General features: G+C 44.7%; 1 pseudogene; it reads left to right on the forward strand.

Annotated features, from left to right (window-relative positions):
• Positions 1–553: 553 nt before the first annotated feature.
• On the forward strand, positions 554–12,528 carry LOC124025029 (annotated as a pseudogene).
• Positions 12,529–16,939: the final 4,411 nt, after the last annotated feature.

Below are 16,939 nucleotides of genomic sequence, written 5' to 3' on the forward strand. Positions count from 1 at the left end.
CCTGGAAAATGGTGATGTTGGCGTGTGCATTATCTAAGGATAATGTAACATGTAATTGCCTATTAATGAATACAATCATATGGCCTATACCTTCCGTGCCAATATTCTCCCGTCCCTTTTTGCAAGCAGGTCTAGCGTTGACCACACCACTGGCACTGACAATATGAAATCCACAATAATGGTGTAAACTCAGTTAATCCTGGCTTTCTTTCGCGTGCTTTCCTTGACACATTTCTACTCAGAGAGGCAGGACAAGGTCCAGGGTGACAGATATTACAGCTGTAGTAGACGCACATCCAATGCTACTGACTTGAATATCTTTCTCTTTGGAGTGAAGCAGGAGATGACTGTTGGGCTTGTGTTGTGTTACATCTCTTAGCAGAAGAAACAATCTATTTCTTGTGTTTGTGCATGTGTGTGTGTGTGTGTGGGTGTGTGTGTGTGCGTGCGTGCGTGTCTGTGTTCCACAGAGGCTTCACAGAGAACTACCCCTCACTGCTGAAGAACTGGAGAATGTATTTGACTCCCTGAACACTGACCAGAACGTGCTACCTCACTCTCGAAGTGTTCTCATCAGGATTCAGTGAGTTCCCTATTTTTCTCTTTATCGCCCTACATTCAATTTCAATTTCAATTCAATATGACTTTATTCATCCCCAAGGGACAATCTGCTGTATGTCTCATGGTTTACTATTGGTTCAATAACTTGTGTTTTGAGATCAATGGAGTGAGGGACCACATTCAAACGTGACAAAGATAAGGTATAGATTCATTTATCTCCTAGCTGGCAGGGAGTAGATGCTCACCCAGGTAAGGATAGGTTGTACTCTGTATAAAATGACCTTACAAACTTAAACTTGAGTTCTCTTTTCACAACCATCAGAAACTTGATAATTGTGAGTGCAGGGCACTTTCAAAATTGAAACACCCCTGATTTGTAATTCAAACTGATGTTACGACATTTTGCTGGTGATGCTTATGCTTCCTGCTCTGTCCCCAGGTCAGTTTCTGCACGGCCGGAGGATCTCTGTACCCGAGGACGCAGCACCCACCCTCCCCACTTCTAGGAAGCCCTCAGAAGCCCTATACCAGAGCAAATGGGATGAGAGGTTGACTGGAGGGTGGGAGGATGAGGAGGAGAATCACTTCTGTATGCTGCTGGAGAGCCTAGGGGCCAGCAACGTGTTCCAGGAGTGGGTGGAGTTAACCACACCTCACATTATTACCTACTTTATTACTATACAATATTACATATGCAACATTACAATATTGCACCTTGTGTGTGTTCCCCAAATATCTTTGTTTGGGGTTGTTGCCTCATCTTGGAAAGTGTGGGGTTGAACTTTCAACTTGCCCGTCATGGTTTTAGCTGGTTCATGGTGTAAAGAACTGTTTGGCACTGAAAGTGTGGGGTTGAACTTTCAACTTGCCCGTCATGGTTTTAGCTGGTTCATGGTGTAAAGAACTGTTTGGCACTGAAAGTGTGGGGTTGAACTTTCAACTTGCCCGTCATGGCTTTAGCTGGTTCATGGTGTACAGAACTGTTTGGCACTGAAAGTGTGGGGTTGAACTTTCAACTTGCCCGTCATGGCTTTAGCTGGTTCATGGTGTAAAGAACTGTTTGGCACTGAAAGTGTGGGGTTGAACTTTCAACTTGCCCGTCATGGCATTAGCTGGTTCATGGTGTACAGAACTGTTTGGCACTGAAAGTGTGGGGTTGAACTTTCAACTTGCCCGTCATGGTTTTAGCTGGTTCATGGTGTACAGAACTGTTTGGCACTGAAAGTGTGGGGTTGAACTTTCAACTTGCCCGTCATGGCATTAGCTGGTTCATGGTGTAAAGAACTGTTTGGGCACCACCCCTCTATGCTTTTGGAACCCTGTGTCTTTACAGTGATTCCAATGGTTTCTGATATAGTGGAGGTCAACCAGTAAGTTGAATGTGACCGGTCCCTGTAGTTTTATCAGAACTCTTACCCTCTGTCTGTCTGTTTCTCTCTCCCCTCCTCCAGTCCAGGCGAGGTGCGCAGCTTGTGGGCCCAGCTGAGGAGGGACGAGCCTCACCTCCTGTCGAACTTTGAGGAATTCCTGGCCAGAGTCACCTTCCAGATCAAAGAGGCCAAGAGGAGAGGAGGGAGATGGAGAGCGCCCTCCAGAGGTTGGAGACCACAAGTACCTCCTCTCTTTGTTGTCACTGCTACTCCCTGGGCCAGTTTACCAGACACAGATTAAGCCTAGTCCCAGACTACAAAGCATTGCCAAGGGAGAATCTCTTTTGAAAGTGCTTTTTATTCCAGGACAAAACTTGATCTGTGTCTGAGAAACTGTCCCTTTGGCATTTAGACATGATTATGTGATCATTATGTGTGATATCTTCACTGTGACTGTGTAGTGGATTGCAACCACAGCCATGTAAAGCACAATACTATTTGTAAATGCACGTCCAGTATGTCTTCGGCTTCTCGGTTGCAGCTCATCAGAGTGTAATTATTCAGTTCAAACAGCAGTCATTGATTCGTAGAACTGACAATAGCTTGTTCAGTTCCAACCCATGTGTTAGATCTATGGTCTATTTTGCTGTAGAGGTCTGTTTGTGTACCAGATTGTAGAACGAATAACGTTTGATTCAGGATTCTATCCCATTGAAAGTAGTCCTTTTACATGCAAGCAGTTAACAACTTCAAAAGGTTGATACAGGCCTTCAGTGAATGAATGCAGCGAGGTTCTATCAAGTCAACTACTCCAGACATAAATTCCATATTACTCATTGAACCTGTTTTTTTCATATTTAAATAAATATATTTCACCTTTATTTAACCAGGTAGACTAGTTGAGAACAAGTTTTCATTTACAACTGTGACCTGGCCAAGATAAAGCAAAGCAGTTCGACACAAACTACAACACAGATTTACACATGGAATAAACAAACAGAGTCAATAACACAATAGAAAAAATGTTTATATACAGTGTGTGCAACTGAGGTAAGAAAAGGGAGGTAAGTCAATAAAATAGGCCATAGTGGTGAGGTAATTACGATGTAGCAATTAAACACTGGAGTGATAGATGTGAAGATGAATGTGCAAGTAGAGATACTGGGGTGCAAAGGAGCAAATTAATACCGTATGGATTGAGGTAGTTGGATGGGCTGTTTACAGATGGGCTATGTACAGGTGCAATGATCTGTGAGCTGCTCTGACAGCTGGTGCTTGAAGTTAGTGAGGGAGATGAGTGTCCAGCTTCAGTGATTTTGCAGTTTGTTCAGTCATTGGCAGCAGAGAACTGGAAGGAAAGGCAAAAGAAGGAATTGGCTTTGGGGGTGACCAGTGAGATATACCTGCTGGAGCGCGTGCTGCGGGTGGGTGCTGCTATGGTGACCAGTGAACTGAGATAAGGCAGGGCTTTACCTAGTAAAGACCTAGTAAAGACTTGTAGATGACCTGGAGCCAGTGGGTTTGGTGATGAGTATGAGCGAGGGCCACGCAGTATGAAGCAAGGGCCAGCCAATGAGAGCATACAGGTCGCAGTAGTGGGTAGTATATGGGGCTTTGGTGACAAAAAAAACGATGGCACTGTGATAGACTGCATCCAATTTGTTGAGTAAAGTGTTGGAGGTGTGTTGTAAATGACATCGCCAAAGTCGAGGATCGGTAGGATAGTCAGTTTTATGAGGGTGTTTGGCAGCATGAGCAAAGGATGCTTTCTTGCAAACTAGGAAGCCGATCCTAGATTTAATTCTGGATTGGAGATGCTTAATGTGGGTCTGGAAGGAGAGTTTACAGTCTAACCAGACACCTAGGTATTTGTAGTTGTCCACATATTCTAGGTCATAACCGTCCAGAGTAGTGATGCTGGACGGGCGGGCAGGTGTGGGCAGCGATCGGTTGAAGAGCATGCATTTAGTTTTACTTGCATTTAAGAGCAGTTGGGCGGTTGAACAGACTAGTAATAGGGGTTGCAACAATTTCGGCAGATCATTTTAGAAAGAGAGGGTCAAATCAAATCACATTTTATTTGTCACATACACATGGTTAGCAGATGTTAATGCGAGTGTAGCGAAATCCTTGTGCTTCTAGTTCTGACCATGCAGTGATAACCAACAAGTAATCTAACCTAACAATTTCACAACAACTACCTTATACACACAAGTGCACAGGAATGAAAAAGATGTACATAAAAATATATGAGTGATGGCCGAACAGCATATGCAAGATGCAGTAGATGGTATAGAGTACAGTATATACATATGAGATGAGTAATGTAGAGTATGTAAACATTAAATAAAGTGGCATTGATTAAAGTGGCTAGTGATACATTTATTACATACATTTTTCTATTATTAAAGTGGCTAGAGATGAGTCAGTATGTTGGCAGCAGCCACTCAATGTTAGTGATGGTGTGATGGCCTTGAGATAGAAGCTGTTTTTCAGTATCTCGGTCCCTGCTTTGAGGCACCTGTACTGACCTCGCCTTCTGGATGATAGCGGGGTGAACAGGTAGTGGCTTGGGTGGTTGAGGTCCTTGATGATCTTTTTGGCCTTCCTGTGACATCGGGTGGTGTAGGTGTCCTGGAGGGCAGGTAGTTCGCCCCCAGCGTGCGTTGTGCAGAGCTCACTACACTCTGGAGAGCCTTACGGTTGTGGGCGGAGCAGTTGCCGTACCAGGCGGTGATACAGCCTGACAGGATGCTCTCGATTGTGCATCTGCAAAAGTTTGTGTTTTTGGTGTAAAGCCAAATTTCTTCAGCCTCCTGAGGTTGAAGAGGCGCTGCTGCGCCTTCTTCACCACGCTGTCTGTGTGGGTGGACCATTTCAGTTTGTCCGTGATGTGTACGCCGAGGACCTTAGCTTTCCACCCTCTCCACTACTGTCCCATCGATGTGGATACGGGGCTGCTCCCTCTGCTGTTTCCTGAAGTCCACGATAATCTCCTTTGTTTTGTTGACATTGAGTGTGAGGTTATTTTCCTGACACCACACAGGGCCCTCATCTCCTCCCTGTAGGCCGTCTCGTCATTGTTGGTAATCAAGCCTACCACTGTAGTGTCGTCTGCAAACTTGATGATTGAGTTGGAGGTGTGCATAGCCACGCAGTCGTGGGTGAACAGGGAGTACAGGAAAGGGCTAAGAACGCACCCTTGTGGGGCCCCATTGTTGAGGATCAGCGGGGTGGAGATGTTACCTACCCTCACCACCTGGGGCGGCCTGTCAGGAAGTCCAGGACCAAGTTGCACAGGGCCAGATTCTCTAGCCCGGCTGATTTGTAGGTGTCCAGATTTTGCAGCTCTTTCAGAACATCAGCTATCTGGATTTGGGGGGAGGAGAAATGGGGGAGACTCGGGCGAGTTGCTGTGGGGGGTGTAGGGCAGTTGACTGGGATAGGGGTAGCCAGGTGGAAAGCATGGCCAGCTGTGTTAAAATGCTTATTGAAATGATCAATTCTCTTAGATTTATCAGTGGTGACAGTGTTTCCTAGCCTCAATACAGTGGGCAGCTGGGAGGAGGTTCTCATATTCTCCATGGACTTGTGTCCCAGAACTTTTGAGTTTGTGCTACAGGATGCAAATTTGTTTGAAAAAGCTAGCCTTTGTTTCTGCCTGTAGACACAGAGCTCTATGTGGGTTTACCATAATGCCCCAATTATCTCTTTCAATAGACCGCTAAGCTCAGAGATCATATTTTCAAAAAGGACCATTGATTGCAAGCCTGAGGAATTGGCTGCCATGTAGACAGATGAGAATGTATTTTCTCCCCTGAAACAATGTACACTATACTACCTTTGATAGCCAGCTAGTCATTGTCTAGGTATTTGTATGGCTGTGGTCCCCGGTGTGTTTGGTAATACTAATGCATTGTTCTCATGGTACTGTGTGGTACCACTTAAGACAACTTCAGTCCTCTCACTAATTGGTTGCTTAATAAGGTGGCGGAATGTTAAAGGAACGCAAAATTCCAAGAGCCGTGCTTTTCCATCTGTATCTACACAGACAGTGTGCTGGTACGTGCATGTACCAGTCTGTGTAGCTTACAGATGGAAAATCACTGCAGTAGACTAATGTAATGTGACCAGTTGTTTGGCTCTGGGTTGAGCAGGCAGAGTGAAGTAGAAACAAACAACAAAAATACATGTTCAAACATTTCATAAATTAAGGAATGGTTTCACAAGTTCACCTTTTCAGCATGGCTCATCTCTGGCCCACTAACACATTCACGAATCACAGGCGGGGAGACATGCATTATTCTTCCCTCCATTACTCCCAGGCGCCACCATACCCCTGGACTGCATCACCTCCCATGGGCAGCTGCCTAAAAGAGAAACAGGGTTTACATACATGCCAACTGTTCTGTTAATTAGTCAGTTGTCCAATCAGAAGGCTTGATGAATTAACATTGGCAATTAGTCACACCTGTGAGGCTATGACATAAACAGAATGAGCTATAATCACTCTCAAACCTACCACTTGTAAACAGCATCTGGTTAAGTAGTTATTTAGTTGTATTAAATCCATTCTCCCCCATACATGCAGGAAAGCAGCCACACACGACAGTGAGATCCGCGGTCTGTATGAAGAAATGGAGCAACAAATGAAAAGCGAGAAGGACCGGCTGCTCCTCCAGGTACATATAGTTGATTAGTTAGTTTAAATGACTTGAGACCCTCTCCCAGACCTGGACTGTGTCTCTTAACACCAAACTCTAGACACCTGCTGGATCCCTACCTTCTATATACCCTTCAACAAGTCACCCAATGGACTCAACAAGGTTGTGTTGTACTGTATTTCTGTTTAATTTCTCCTATCCTAATGTGCTGTCCCCCTCTCTCCTCCAGGACTCGGAGCGCCTCCAGTCTCGTAGTCACGACCTGGAGCACCAGCTGTCCAGTAAGGAGAGAGAGCTGGAGCAGCTCTTCCAGAAACAGAGGAGGGTGAGTGACTGAGGTGCCTCCTATAATTTGTGGAACGTTCCAACAGGAATCTGTTCAAAAATGTAGTAAATAACAAGGTTGTCAACAAACAATGCATACAAAGTTGTATAGCAGCAGAATAAGATACCGGGTAGGGAGGGGCTATTTAATTCAGTTTTCACTCCCCATGTTTATTCCTGATAATGTCTGTCCTCACTCTGGTCGTCTATCGACAAACAAGAATAAGCTACATGGTGAGTTGATGCCTTTTGGACAGCTAGTTAGCTAGGTGAATAGATCATGTTACTTTTGTATGTGTTATTTGTTGTCAACCTTGTACTTTAAGAAGTTTTTGGAACATTCCAGAAATGATACCATCCAGGGCTCCTGTAACTCTCCAGGGGGAAGGTTGGCCACCTCTGGTCTCCTGCGGGGCTAATCCCCCTTCTTGATTTCAGTCTTTGTGTTTTCGGTGCAGATAAAGCAAAGTAAAAGACAAAGAAGCTGTGATTATAATAGAATACATGTCTCCCTAACAATATTACCCTTTGACCCCCCCAGTTGGATCTCCAGTGTCGCGACCTGAGCAGTGAGCAGCAGGAGAGCCGGGTGGAGAATGTCAAGCTGAAGATGACCAACGAGGAACTGCGCAGAGAGCTGGAGAGCACCTGTCAGGAACTGTCCTTGGCCCAGGAACAACTGACCATGCTGCAGGACCAGGCTTCCCGCCTGCACCAGGAGAGAGAGATGTGGGTTAATATTACCACTAGATGTAATGACCAAACACACTCACTCACCTAGACATCACACAAACGTTCCATCAGTGGCTATGGCATGTCTCTCCTAGTACAGCTAACATTCACTAGATTACTGTTCAGGTGTGGTTCAGTGAGCTTTGGTGACTCTCTCTCTGCTCAGGGAAATGTACCGAGTCACTGAGGGACTAGAGAGAGAGAAACAGAGTCTGATGAAACAACTAGACCTTCTCAGGTAAGTTACACACACACACACACACACACACACACACACACACACACACACACACACACACACACACACACACACACACACACACACACACACACACACACACACACACACACACACACACACACACACAGCATGCATGTTATACATTTCATTTGACAACTTATCGGTTTTTGTCCTCCTTGCAATATCTATCCAGAGAGATGAACAAACATTTAAAAGATGAGCGAGACATATACTGTGCTGTGGTGAGTTCTCGACTCATGATATTTTCACTGTTACCTTTGTGGCGATATTGAATGATAAGACATATTCAAGCCAAAGGCACATTTATTTCCACATTATATGGACATTGACAACAACAAAAATGTTTCTATGATATTCCATTCTGTTGTGTTCTCTTTGCTCTACAGAACCCCAGGAAGTCCCTCAAACAGAAGCAGAGAGCCGGCTTGGTCCATCTGTTCGCGGACACCAGCCAGCAGCCGGTTAAAAGGTGAGGTCATTTCCTTTAGAAGTGCCCTGAACATAATTAACCAGTCTTGTCGTGTGTGAAAGGAAACTGATTTTATGTCCGTCAGTAACGGGATTTAAATCAACATTGGATTAAAGAGGAGAAACAGGATGTGCAATCAAATGTGTTTTTGAGGCCAAGGCACCAAATGAGTCAATTTAATGTAAGGTACTTTACAGCGTAAGGAGTGTATTTGCAATATAATATACTAACAATATATTTTACATGTAGTGACTTCTGCGCTGCTCTTGACAGTAATGGCAGCACCCAGAACCATTTTGAGTTACCATTTAATGATAATGCTTGGTAACGAGAGACTAACGTGAAAGTGCCTCGGCAACATGGGACTCGGAAACAAATTGTTTTCATCCGATATCCTCTGTTTCTACCTCTTGTCTCCAAAGAGCCTCACTCCTCACCCACAATGGGGGGTTCCTATGAGTTCCTTGATGCGCTGCCAGTAGAACACCTTCAAATCTCTCTTGTCTCCTCCCCCTCCTCATCTAGCGAGGACCATGTTGACACCGCTTGTCCACCACGTTCGCCGAAAACCAACTACGGCCTGGCCAACGGCTACCACGACTCCAACACCTCGTCTCCAACCCAAGTGGTTGAGGTGGAGGCGCAGGGGGTGAAGGAGAGGCTCTCCAAGTTCGAGTCAGAGAAGACCCTCGCCCCCACCCAGAACCAAAGGGACAGGCATACAGAGTACCAGAGTAAGCCGGAGGTTGGGGGCGATGGGCTGGACGGTCCCCCAGATGGGTGGCCCCTCCGTCGGGTTATCTCCATCGAGGAGGACCACCTCCCCACCTGCTTCATGGAGGGCCCCAGCCCCTGCTGCACCAGCTCAGTGAGGAAGACGAGGAGGAGGAAGAGGCTCAAGGGAAGGAATATCTGGAGAGTAGTATCTTAGTTGCCCCTGTTCCTTTACCTGTCCCGGTCACGACAGTGTCCCCTTCAAACACCGAGGTAGTTTCAGCAGAATCAGAAATATCCCCTCGTCACCTCGAGGACAGCCCGTCGGCAAGGAGACCCAAAATGTGAGCAAATCTCTATTCATGTATTGTATTTTAATTCACTTTGGAATTACTGAGTTAGAATGAAGTTGACCCCAACCCTGCAAGGGGTTGAAGACCCTGCTGTCGTAGGACAGGGGCGGCAGGGTAGCCTAGTGGTTAGAGCGTTGGACTAGTAACCGGAAGGTTGCAAGTTCAAATCCCGAGCTGACAAGGTACAAATCTGTCGTTCTGCCCCTGAACAGGCAGTTAACCCACTGTTCCTAGGCCATCATTGACAATAAGAATTTGTTCTTAACTGACTTAGTTAAATAAAGAAATAAGATCAAATCTATTGTCATTGTGTTAAGCATCAGAACTAAAACCCTTCATCTAAGCGATCAACATCATTTCCAAAGCTCTTCAATATGTAATCAATTGAAAATATCATTCTGTTGACCTCTTTCTCTGCCTGTCCCTCCAGAGGGTGAAGGAGAGGGCCGTGCCCGTCCCAGACCGCCTGTTTAAGGTGGTCCTGGTGGGCAACTCCAGTGTGGGCAAGACTTCCCTGCTGCGCACCTTCTGTGACGGCCGCTTCCACCCCTCCAGCCCCGCTACTGTGGGTGAGGGCCGACAACACATTACTGTGTACCACGGGTGTCACGGACCTTTTTTGTGTTAATGCAATGGCTGTGTGTGTGTGTGTGTGTGTGTGTTACGTGTGTGTGTGTGTGTTACTATCAGAAGATTTACGAGCCCATCACATGAAAGGGCTCGTAAAGTCACACTCCCAGTCTATGAACCCCCGGTACACATTGTACCACTGCAGATTATGTCACATCGAATCCATTTAATTCTCCTCTGAATCCCCTTGGTTCTCCATTCTAGGACAGCTTGTTTGATTTCACCGCTTTGACTGTGAAAGACAATTACCTAAAGCATGAAGCTTGATGAATAGCTCAACTACCCCCTCTAGTGTTCATTAATGAAAGGATGTAACGTTACGGTATATTATTGCTGTGTATTCCTCTTACCTAATAACCAGTCTGAGTGCTATTCCTGACAGGGATTGACTACAGTGTGAAGACTCTAATGTTGGACAACACCCAGGTAGCCATGCAGCTGTGGGACACGGCTGGGCAGGAGAGGTGAGTGGCCACGGACCAGTGAAAATAGTATTGCCTAAACCTCACCAATAGATAACAGTAGCTAAGAATGTGATGTGTTATTTTTGCCTGGATGATAGTCTGAGAATGTGACTTAAATGACAACAAAGCAACGTTCTCAGGTTGGCATTTGGCACTTTGGCAAAATAAACAGGGTTCCATTTTGTCCAGTTGTGACTGTTCTCTCTGTTGGCTACAGGTACCGCAGCATCACCAAGCAGTTCTTCCGTAAGGCAGACGGCGTGGTGGTCATGTACGACATCACGTTGCTGGACAGCTTCAAGGCCGTGCGACCCTGGCTCATCAACGTCCAGGTCAGCTCACATTTGGCCTTTGGCCAGACAGGACATGACAAATAATTGTCTGTTCTCCAGTTTATTTTTATATGAACGTTTTAAGCAGACGCCCGACCTTTGATTGACCTCTGTTTTCCCAGGAGGCTGCGGGAGTGGGCATTCCCATCCTGCTCCTGGGCAACAAGATGGACGCGACGTCTGAGAGGGAGGTACCACTTAAAGACGCAGAGACTCTGGCCCACGTGAGTTCTCTGTTTAGGGACTCGTATGTATCATTCTATAGCACTTATCTCAAGAACTGAACGACCAACACAGAGTGGGGGAAATCTGTTCACTGTCTATAAATATGGACAAGACCTCTCATAGCTGTCACTATTGCCATCTGTAGGTCCTCTATGGATGCCATATCTTAATTTGACCATCCTGTTGCAGGAATTGTCTTGCACAGCAGGAAATGTAAACTTGTAGCATATTCAAGGTATAAAATCTTCTAAAGTTGAATTTCCACATAAAAATGTTTGTCTTGCCAGCAGCATACCATCGTGGACTGTAGCTAAGCAGGGTCGGTCCTGGTCAGTCCCTGGATGGGAGACCACATGCTAATGGTGGTGGTGTTGGGGGACCAGTAGCTGGCACCCCCCAAAAATAAAATGTCCATTAATTATAATTAACATTTCCTGTTGCTGCAGGATTATTTTCCAACTTGGCTCAAATGAACATCCTACAACATTAGCTAAGTGACAACCAGTGACCTGAGTCTCTTCTCCCTGTAGGACACCCGTGTGATATTCTATGAGGTCAGTGCATACACCGGCTACAACGTGACAGAGGCCATGATCCACCTGGCCAGGTAAGGGAGGGAGAGGGACAGCCCCTAGGTATCCAGATCTGAATGAATTGGACAGGTATAAGACCGGTATAAGCTATGTTAATGTTCCCACCTCCCCTCTGATCAATTAGAATAGGAATTTTGTATGGATGCTAATCCTTTCAGATGAACTCAAATCTCCAAATACATCCTTCTTTCTCCAGAGTCAATTTGGGGACAGTGTGTGACATGTCAATGCATCTGTCTGTGTGTCCAGAGTGCTGAAAGAGCAGGAGGATCGGGTGAGAGACACATTTGTCTTACTGGAGGTCCTGCCAGTCAAGAAGAAAGCCTGCTGCAAGTGAAGACACTCTGACAAAATGGAGAGAGAGAGCATTTGGAATGGCTAGAGACTCCTGATAACAAGTGAAGGAACTCTTCAATCTAACTCTTTCTCTGTGCTCTCGGAGCCAAATCCTAACTTTGTGGACATTTGTTCATCAATGTCTCAAATTAGGACGTTTCTTCTTTCAGTACCTGTTTGGTTAAAGGCAAAGAGCCCAGTTGAGCTGGATCCTAGTGGATTGAACTCTAGTCTACATTACAACCATTTGTCTGCTGTTTGGACCTCCTGACTGTAATGAGCAATAGACATGTGTTCTACTGTAGAACTAATGGTATATTTGGTCAATTTAAAAAGTGGATCAATCATTTCAATGTATAGAATGACTTTTTCTTTAGTTGTGATTGTTGTTAATCAAAACCACAGAATGGATATGTAAATAAGAGCTTGATTAAGTTTGTAGTCTGTTACAAAATAATGATTGTCATAAATTTGATTAAAATACTGATGTGAAATCTAATTATTTGATTCTTTCTCAACAATTCTAAGTAATTGTTGTTTATTTGTTCATCACTCCTACACCACACCCCAAAATCACAATGGCAAAATAACCTCCAGCTGGAGATGGAAGACAAGACATTTCTCACAGGTTTCTATCATTAAACACGTTCCATTAGCAATTGTGAATATCTCAAATGATCAAATCATGATACCTGAAATGAACCAAGAACAAAAAGCTAAACATGCAAATAACTTACCAGTACTGAATACCAACAAAATATAACTACCTTGAAGAAACACTGACTGACTTTCCTGTTAAACTCTTAGGTTCTGCATTCGTTGAACTTTGAGAGACAGCTGTAAAACAGAGGTGTAGTCTGTCTGTTTTCCTTGATAAAAGACATGCTCAGAGTTTGTCCTTAAAGTGCCTCTGGACTGGCATCTAAAATCCCTAGAACTCCTTTAGCTCTAGTACTGATAACACTGAAACTCAACCTTAAAGAAAGAACAAATCAAGTTCATCAGGGATATTACATTCTCAGGGCAGCTTTAAAAATGTGGCAGGTGACGGCGCTATTGCTTCGAAATGGCTTGTTTTTATGACATCACTTAGGTGCTGGAGCGCTGTCATCCAATCAGATGCGTATCGTGTCCCCTCGGACCAATAAGAGGGCCTGATGGAGAGCCTGTGCCCTCCCTCTCAAGGAGGGGGATATTGCCCTTTGCTGGTCAGCTAGCGCATCTTGTAGTCGTGGGAAATGGCCGCATCACACAGCTGTCCTTTAAAGTCCAACTCCAAGGTGAACTCCAGGTCCCGCTGGAATACAGAGAAGACTCTTCAGTCCAGCTATAACCATTTGACAGTATCGTGTCGACCCCAACCAGAGGTGCTGCCTCTGGTATTTTCTTTTCACATTGTCCTCCTACAATTTCAGTAACTACGGATGTGTAACCAGGCCAGCACAGTACGGCTTGGCTTAGTAGTGGGAAAAGGGTATTTGAGATGGACACAACAGTAGGGATATTTAGCCCTTTTGAATGCTTTGAAAAGACATCCTTCTTCCCTCCCTCCATTTAAAGTAGTCACTGACCTACAGTTGAAGTTGGAAGTTTCCATACACCTCAGCCAAATACATTTAAACTCAGTTTTTCACAATTCCTGACATTTAATCCTAGTAAAAATTCCCTGTCTTTGGTAAGTTAGGATCACCATTTTATTTTAAGAATGTGAAATGTCAGAATAATAGTAGAGAGAATTATTTATTTGAGCTTTCATTTCTTTCATCACATTCCTAGTGGGTCAGAAGTTTACATACACTCAATTAGTATTTGGAAGCATTGCCTTTAAATTGTTTAACTTGGGTCACATAAGCTTCCCACAATAAGTTGGGTGAATCTTGGCCCATTCCTCCTGACAGAGCTGGTGTAACTGAGTCAGGTTTGTAGCCCTCCTTGCTCGCACACAATTTTCAGTTCTGCCCACAAATATTCTATAGGATTGAGGTCAGGGCTTTGTGATGGCCACTCCAATACCTTGACTTTGTTGTCCTTAAGCCATTTGCCACAACTTTGAAAGTATGCTTGGGGTCATTGTCCATTTGGAAGACGCATTTGCGACCAAGCTTTAACTTCCTGACTGATGTCTTGAGATGTTGCTTCAATATATCCGCATCATTTTCCTTCCTCATGTTGCCATCTATTTTGTGAAGTGCACCAGTCCCTCGTGCAGCAAAGCAGCCCCACAACATGGTGCTGCCACCCCCTGTGCTTCACGGTTGGGATGGTGTTCTTCGGCTTGCAAGCTTCCCCCTTTTTCCTCCAAACAATAACGATGGTCATTATGGCCAAATAGTTCTATTTTGTTTCATCAGACAGGAGGACATTTCTCCAAAAAGTACGATCTTTGTCCCCATGTGCAGTTGCAAACCGTAGTCTGGCTTTTTTATGGCGGTTTTGGAGCAGTGGCTTCTTCCTTGCTGAGTGGCCTTTCAGGTTATGTCGATATAGGACTCGTTTTACTGTGGAAATAGATACTTATGTACCTGTTCCCTCCAGCATCTTCACATGGTCCTTTGCTGTTGTTCTGTGATTGATTTGCACTTTTCACACCAAAGTATGATCATCTCTAGGAGACAGAACGCGTCTCCTTCCTGCGTGGTCCCATGGTGTTTATACTTGCATACTATTGTTTGTACAGATGAACGTGGTACCTTCAGACGTTTGGAAATTGCTCCCAAGGATGAACCAGACTTGCGGAGGTCAAAAAAATTATTGGCTGATTTCTTTTGATTTTCCCATGATGTCATGCAAAGAGTCACCGAGTTTGAAGGAAGACCTTGAAATACATCCACAGGCACACCTCCAATTGACTCAAATGATGTCAATCAGCCTATCAAGCATGACATAATTTTCTGGAATTTTCCAAGCTGTTTAAAGGCACAGTCAACTTAGTGTATGTAAACTTCTGACCCACTGGAATTGTGATACAGTGAATTATGAGTGAAATAATCTGTCTGTAAACAATTGTTGGAAAAATTACTTGTGTCATACACAAGGTAGATGTCCTAACCGACTTGCCAAAACTATATTTTGTTAACAAGACATTTGTGGAGTGGTTGAACAACGAGATTTAATGACTCCAACCTAAGTGTATGTAAACTACAGCTGTATATAAGGTTGGATAAGTGACTGCCAGTTTCCCACTGTACTACTTTCACCAATCCAACCCTCTCCAATCCGTGAATACTTCAAATAAGGGAAGAAGGGAGGATGCATTTGTAGAGTTTAACAGTTAAAGTCAGTGGGTGGTACAGCAATAGGATGGAGGTTCTGCAGCATCTGAGCTAATACTCATGTAGGGCTTCACTCTTAGAAAGACATATTCATAGATCATGTTAAAGACTTGACATCTTGACATCTATAGGAAAACCCCATCTAGAATGTATTTTTTAAAACAGCATTTATTCTATGCTGGCCTGGAGTCAGCTGCAGTTCTAATACAGTGTAGCTCTATTCTCACCACATTCTTATCATTGGGCTTGACTGCGATGCTGCCCAGGATCTCCTCTCCCTTCCTCACAGTCAGGTAGTCCTCCAGGTAAAACACTGTCTGCTTCCAGTGGGTACTGGCGGCGTCAGGAGCTAGACATGGGAGAGAGGGGGAGAATTAGGAGGAGGGGAACAACAGAGGAGGGGGAGATGGAAAGAAAGGGGGAGGAATAGCAGGAGGGGAAGAAGAGAGGAAGAGGGGGAAGATGGAAGAGGGGGAGGAATAGCAGGAGGGGAACAAGAGAGGAGGGAGATGGGAAGGGGAGGAATAGCAGGAGGGGAAGAAGAGAGGAGAGGAGATGGAAGAGAGGGGAGGAATAGCAGGAGGGGAAGAAGAGAGGAGGAGGGGAAACAATAGAGGAGGAGGAGGAGATGAAAGAGAGAGGGGAGGAATAGGAGTAGGGGAACAAGAGAGGAGGAGGGAGATGGAAGAGGGGAGGCATAGGAGGAGGGGGACAAGAGAGAGGAGGAGGAGGCAGAGATGGAGAGAGGATTAGAGAAAATGAATACGGTATTGAGAGACATAGGGGAGATCTCAATTGCATACATATTGCGTCCTCTCTCCTTGTCTCCTTCTCATCACCCATTGGATAAGAAAGCCAGGAGGTCCCTCCCCTCTGACTTATCCTCCAAAGGGTTTTGAGAGGAGAGAGGACGCGATGAGTATGCAATTGAGATCTTCACAGAGATGTTGGAGAGTGAAATAATCAGACGGGAGAGGGAGACAGAAAAGTACCATTGGTATGTATTTTAACCTGTGCTGTTCCACTTCACACCACTAGAGGGGAAGTCCAAGAGCTGAGAACCAAGTCAACTTGTCATTATAGGAAACAGCAAAGTATGTTATTACTTCATGCTTTTATGTCTAGCAGTACCTTTTGATCATCAGCCTCAAACCTACACCTCACAATAATATCACCCTCCCCTTGTCAAAACCTTGATGAATTAACATGCAAAAAATGTGCTGTGCTTCCACACCTTTCCAAACCCACTCAACCACAGGTATGAGAACAGTTTTTCATCCTGGCTTATTTGTACAAGTGCTACAATTGACTGATTTACACAAAATGATTGATGTATGTTTGAAATGACAACTTTTCACTGCTGCATACAACCTGGACAGGACACAGAAACTGAACACGGTGGTTCTCTCCCTGTAAAATATCTCTATTGGCTTCAGGTTCCAGAGCTTTTAACAACACAAGTGGCTTGTGTGGAAGATATGTAACTTATATTGTCATACACCTCATTTCAAAGGACCTAGCGTTTAGTGTACTTGAATGTGGTCACATCGTGGGGTATGTTCATTAGTAACAAAACATTTTTGCAATGGAAAATAAAAGTAGGTCTTTCTTATTGGACTAGTTCAGGTAGTTCTTCCC

The sequence above is a fragment of the Oncorhynchus gorbuscha genome, unplaced genomic scaffold (genome assembly GCF_021184085.1).
Source record: "Oncorhynchus gorbuscha isolate QuinsamMale2020 ecotype Even-year unplaced genomic scaffold, OgorEven_v1.0 Un_scaffold_2135, whole genome shotgun sequence".
In the NCBI taxonomy this organism is placed as follows: Eukaryota; Metazoa; Chordata; class Actinopteri; order Salmoniformes; family Salmonidae; genus Oncorhynchus; species Oncorhynchus gorbuscha.